Source organism: Dendropsophus ebraccatus, chromosome 13 (genome assembly GCF_027789765.1).
Source record: "Dendropsophus ebraccatus isolate aDenEbr1 chromosome 13, aDenEbr1.pat, whole genome shotgun sequence".
Classification (NCBI taxonomy): Eukaryota; Metazoa; Chordata; class Amphibia; order Anura; family Hylidae; genus Dendropsophus; species Dendropsophus ebraccatus.
The window spans coordinates 77,681,390-77,688,075 of NC_091466.1; positions in this window are offsets into that span (position 1 = coordinate 77,681,390).

A 6,686-nucleotide genomic window follows, 5' to 3' on the forward strand; every position below is an offset into this window, starting at 1 on the left:
ACCTGGAGCAGCTGGAGTCGATCCCAACCCGAACTTTCGGCATTTGATTAGCGGCGGCTGCTGAACTTGTATAAAGCCCTGAGGCTATGTGGAAATCATGGATATAGTCATTGGCTGTATCCATGTTTTCCAGACAACCTTAGAGCTTTATCCAAGTTCAGCAGCCCCAGCTAATCAAATACCGAACGCTCGGGTTCGGATCGACTCGAACCCAAACCCGGTTCACTAATCCCTATTTATTAATCTTTTTCTATTTTCTGTTAGTAGTTTTATTTTTTTATTAAAATTTTTTTTGTATTTTATGATGGGGGAGCGGGAGGGGGAGGCTGAGCTGCTACTGTCTCCTCTATCTACTGGTGTCGCCTTTTACTGCACAGATCACTTTCCAGCACGCTCCTCCTTATCATCACAGAACGGAAACTGTGATATTATTGTACAGGATTATTATATAATATAGATACTAACATGAAAAATAAAAAAAAAATAAAAAATAAGAATTAAATAATTAAAAATATAAGTTTACCATGAAGCCTTGATTGATGGAGTTACGTGACGCAGGGTCGGCCGTCAGACTTGTGTCTTTATTACACAGCAGTAACCACAAGCTTCTCCTTACTGTGTCGCAATGATGTGACATTTGTAATTCCGCCCTAAGAAGAATCGCAAACCACAAAGCTGAGATACCGCTGCAAAATAGGAAATGGAAAGTACCAGTGGGGGAGGGGAGGGCAGCGCTGGGGCACACACAGGCGGCATTACCAATCTGTATGACAACTGGGATGGTTCATGCTGCATCACGGCTAATCCTCTCCATTATATGTCATCACTGATACAGAGCCCCAACCCCCACTGATCCCATCACATAACTGATTACATTATACAGTTCTATCCAAATGATTTATTATGACATCACTGTGTGTATTATTCCCTCTGTACTGTGACATCACTGTGCATTATCCCTGTACTGTGACATCACTGTGTGTATTATTCCCTCTGTACTGTGACATCACTGTGTATAATCCCTGTAATGTGACATCACTGTGTGTATTATCCCCCCTGTACTGTGACATCACTGTGTATTATCCCTGTACTGTGACATCACTGCGTGTATTATCCCTGTACTGTGACATCACTGTGTATTATCCCTGTACTGTGACATCACTGTGTATAATCCCTGTAATGTGACATCACTGTGTGTATTATCCTCCCTGTACTGTGACATCACTGTGTGTATTATCCCTGTAATGTGACATCACTGTGTGTATTATCCCTGTACTGTGACATCACTGTGTGTATTATCCCTGTACTGTGACATCACTGTGTATTATCCCCCCTGTACTGTGACATCACTGTGTGTATTATCCCTGTACTGTGACATCACTGTGTGTATTATCCCTGTACTGTGACATCACTGTGTATTATCCCTGTACTGTGACATCACTGCGTGTATTATCCCTGTACTGTGACATCACTGTGTATTATCCCTGTACTGTGACATCACTGTGTATAATCCCTGTAATGTGACATCACTGTGTGTATTATCCTCCCTGTACTGTGACATCACTGTGTGTATTATCCCTGTACTGTGACATCACTGTGTATTATCCCCCCTGTACTGTGACATCACTGTGTGTATTATCCCTGTACTGTGACATCACTGTGTATTATCCCTGTACTGTGACATCACTGTGTGTATTATCCCTGTACTGTGACATCACTGTGTGTATTATTTCCCCTGTACTGTGACATCATTGTGTGTATTATCCCCCCTGTACTGTGACATCACTGTGTGTATTATCCCCCCTGTACTGTGACATCACTGTGTGTATTATCCCCCCTGTACTGTGACATCACTGTGTGTATTATCCCTTTACTGTGACATCACTGTGTGTATTATCCCCCCTGTACTGTGACATCACTGTGAGTATTATCCCTGTACTGTGACATCACTGTGTATTATCCCCCCTGTACTGTGACATCACTGTGTGCATTATCCCTGTACTGTAAAATCACTGTGTGTATTATCCCTGTACTGTGACATCACTGTGTATTTTCCCCCCTGTACTGTGACATCACTGTGTGTATTATCCCTGTACTGTGACATCACTGTGTGTTGTATCCCTGTACTGTGACATCACTGTGTGTATTATCCCTGTACTGTGACATCACTGTGTGTTGTATCCCTGTACTGTGACATCACTGTGTGTATTATCCCTGTACTGTGACATCACTGTGTGTATTATCCCTGTACTGTGACATCACTGTGTGTATTATCCCTGTACTGTGACATCACTGTGTATTATCCCCCCTGTACTGTGACATCACTGTGTGTACTATCCCTGTACTGTGACATCACTGTGTGTATTATCCCCCCTGTACTGTGACATCACTGTGTATTATCCCCCCTGTACTGTGACATCACTGTGTGTATTATCCCCCCTGTACTGTGACATTACTGTGTGTATTATCCCCCCTGTACTGTGACATCACTGTGTGTATTATCCCCCCTGTACTGTGACATCACTGTGTGTATTATCCCCCCTGTACTGTGACATCACTGTGTGTATTATCCCCCCTGTACTGTGACATCACTGTGTGTATTATCCCCCCTGTACTGTGACATCACTGTGTGTATTATACCTGTACTGTGACATCACTGTGTGTATTATCCCTGTACTGTGACATCACTGAGTGTATTTTCCCTGTACTGTGACATCACTGTGTGTATTATCCCTGTACTGTGACATCACTGTGTGTATTATCCCTGTACTGTGATATAACTGTGTATTATCCCCCCTGTACTGTGACATCACTGTGTGTATTATCCCTGTACTGTGACATCACTGTGTGTATTATCCCTGTACTGTGACATCACTGTGTATTATCCCTGTACTGTGACATCACTGTGTGTATTATCCCCCCTGTACTGTGACATCACTGTGTGTATTATCCCCCCTGTACTGTGACATCACTGTGTGTATTATCCCTGTACTGTGACATCACTGTGTGTATTATCCCTGTACTGTGATATCACTGTGTATTATCCCCCCTGTACTGTGACATCACTGTGTGTATTATCCCTGTACTGTGACATCACTGTGTGTATTATCCCTGTACTGTGACATCACTGAGTAGCATCCCTGTACTGTGACATCACTGTGTGTATTATCCCTGTACTGTGACATCACTGTGTATTATCCCCCCTGTACTGTGACATCACTGTGTGTATTATCCCCCCTGTACTGTGACATTACTGTGTGTATTATCCCCCCTGTACTGTGACATCACTGTGTGTATTATCCCCCCTGTACTGTGACATCACTGTGTGTATTATCCCCCCTGTACTGTGACATCACTGTGTGTATTATCCCCCCTGTACTGTGACATCACTGTGTGTATTATCCCTGTACTGTGACATCACTGAGTGTATTTTCCCTGTACTGTGACATCACTGTGTGTATTATCCCTGTACTGTGATATCACTGTGTATTATCCCCCCTGTACTGTGACATCACTGTGTGTATTATCCCTGTACTGTGACATCACTGTGTGTATTATCCCTGTACTGTGACATCACTGTGTAGTATCCCTGTACTGTGACATCACTGTGTATTTTCCCTGTACTGTGACATCACTGTGTGTATTATCCCCCCTGTACTGTGACATCACTGTGTGTATTATCCCCCCTGTACTGTGACATCACTGTGTGTATTATCCCTGTACTGTGACATCACTGTGTGTATTATCCCTGTACTGTGATATCACTGTGTATTATCCCCCCTGTACTGTGACATCACTGTGTGTATTATCCCTGTACTGTGACATCACTGTGTGTATTATCCCTGTACTGTGACATCACTGAGTAGCATCCCTGTACTGTGACATCACTGTGTGTATTATCCCTGTACTGTGACATCACTGTGTGTATTATCCCCCCTGTACTCTGACATCACTGTGTGTATTATCCTCCCTGTACTGTGACATCACTGTGTGTAGTATCCCCCCTGTACTGTGACATCACTGTGTGTAGTATCCCTGTATTGTGACATCACTGTGTGTATTATCCTTCCTGTACTGTGACATCACTGTGTGTATTATCCCTGTACTGTGACATCACTGTGTGTATTATCCCTGTACTGTGACATCACTGTGTGTAGTATCCCCCCTGTACTGTGACATCACTGTGTGTATTATCCCTGTACTGTGACATCACTGTGTGTATTATCCCCCTGTACTGTGACATCACTGTGTGTGTGTTATCCCTGTACTGTGACATCACTGTGTGTATTATCCCTGTACTGTGACATCACTGTGTGTATTATCCCTGTACTGTGACATCACTGTGTGTAGTATCCCTGTACTGAGATAGTTTTTGTGTATCCAGATTGTGTTGTGATGAATCCTTATGCAGATGATATTTCACAATGTTCCGGGGATCTGTTAGGTATATAGTCCAATGGGTTGTATGGTCGCTGGGAGCGCACCCCGGCCGGTGGCCCCACATCTACCAGCACACAATGTCCATTGTGAACCATAGCAGATCCACTTCAGGCTGGGGCTTGCATCAGGGGACAGGACTGTGGAGGTAATCTCTTTATAGCTGCAACCCCTTTATGTGCCCACATATGTCCTGCTCATTCCTTCATGCTCCCTGCAGTCTCTGTCAGCCCTTGTGTTTCCCATCCTCTGCATTCCTGCTATAATGTGCCTGCACTTACATTCAGCTATACACACTGCTGCTATAATCTACCTACACTCACACTCAGCTATACACACTGCTGCTATAATGTGACTTCATTCACACTCAGCTATACACACTGCTGCTATAATGTGCCTTCACTCACAGTCAGCTATACACACTGCTGCTATAATGTGCCTTCACTCACACTCAGCTATACACACTGCTGCTATAATGTGCCTTCACTCACACTCAGCTATAAACACTGCTGTTATAATGTATAGAAAAGTTTCTGTCACCTTCCTCCTGCACAGCTCTGTGATTATCACTTCCTGATTGGTCCATGCTGAACACACCCCCTTCCCCATTGCTGTCATGTGACCACACAGACCTCTGACAGCAGCCCTGCTTCTCTATTCTTGCCTGTTGTACTACTCTACTGCATTATGGGGATCTGCAGTTCCATCCTGTATGTACAAGCTGCTGCTGTGTTATCAGGGTTATGCACTTACTATACATTATACACCACATGCTGCTATACTGTACAGTAACTTATATATCACATATCCAGCTGCTGTGTTATCAGAGTTATACAGTTACTATACAGTACATACCACATGCTGATTGCTATACTGTACAGTAACCTATATATCACATATCCAGCTGCTATGTTATCAGGGTTATACAGTTACTATACATTATATACCACATGCTGCTATACTGTACAGTAACTTATATATCACATATCCAGCTGCTATGTTATCAGGGTTATACAGTTACTATACATTATACACCACATGCTGCTATACTGTACAGTAACTTATATATCACATATCCAGCTGCTGTGTTATCAGGGTTATACAGTTACTATACATTATATACCACCTGCTGATTGCTATACTGTACAGTAACTTATATATCACATATCCAGCTGCTGTGTTATCAGGGTTATACAGTTACTATACATTATATACCACATGCTGCTATACTGAACAGTAACTTATATATCACATATCCAGCTGCTGTGTTATCAGGGTTATACAGTTACTATACATTATACACCACATGCTGCTATACTGTACAGTAACTTATATATCACATATCCAGCTGCTGTGTTATCAGGGTTATACAGTTACTATACATTATATACCACATGCTGCTATACTGTACATTAACTTATCATATCACATATCCAGCTGCTGCTGTGTTATCAGGGTTATACAGTTACTATACATTATACACCACATGCTGCTATACTGTACAGTAACTTATATATCACATATCCAGCTGCTGTGTTATCAGGGTTATACAGTTACTATACATTATACACCACATGCTGCTATACTGTACAGTAACTTATATATCCCATATCCAGCTGCTGTGTTATCAGGGTTATACAGTTACTATACATTATACACCACATGCTGCTATACTGTACAGTAACGTATATCACATATTCTGCTGCTTTTCATTGTTTCATCTGTACTACATGTTATTCAGAATAAATAATTATTATATTTGGGGTGTGGGACCAATTGTCTGCATTTCTATGATTTCTTATGGGAAATTTTGCTTTGCTATAAGAGTGATTTGGATTACAAGCACGGTCCGGGAACAGAATATGCTCCTAATCCAAGGCAGCCCTGTGTCTCTTTCCATGGTTACTGTGCACATTATGAGGCTTTGTCACCTGTTTTTACACTTTTGTTTCTGTCTGTACTTTCTGCTTTATATCGGTTTTGTGGTTCTCATGATGTTTGATAATTCTGCAATTTTTCGTTGCTGTTTTGATGTGCGGTTTGGTCACCACCTGTTATGTGGAGTTGTGTAATGTCCCCTGTAATATTGCATCGGGGGACAGAAGCTTCTCCCTTCGCCCTCGTTCACATTCTGCATTACTTTTATGATAAGCGAGACAGAAGGCGCTGTCCTGGGAACATCATGCAGAGCCGCCTCCATAGGGTGATGGGGGGAGGGGGGGGGGCATGGCTGCAGGAAATGGGAATGT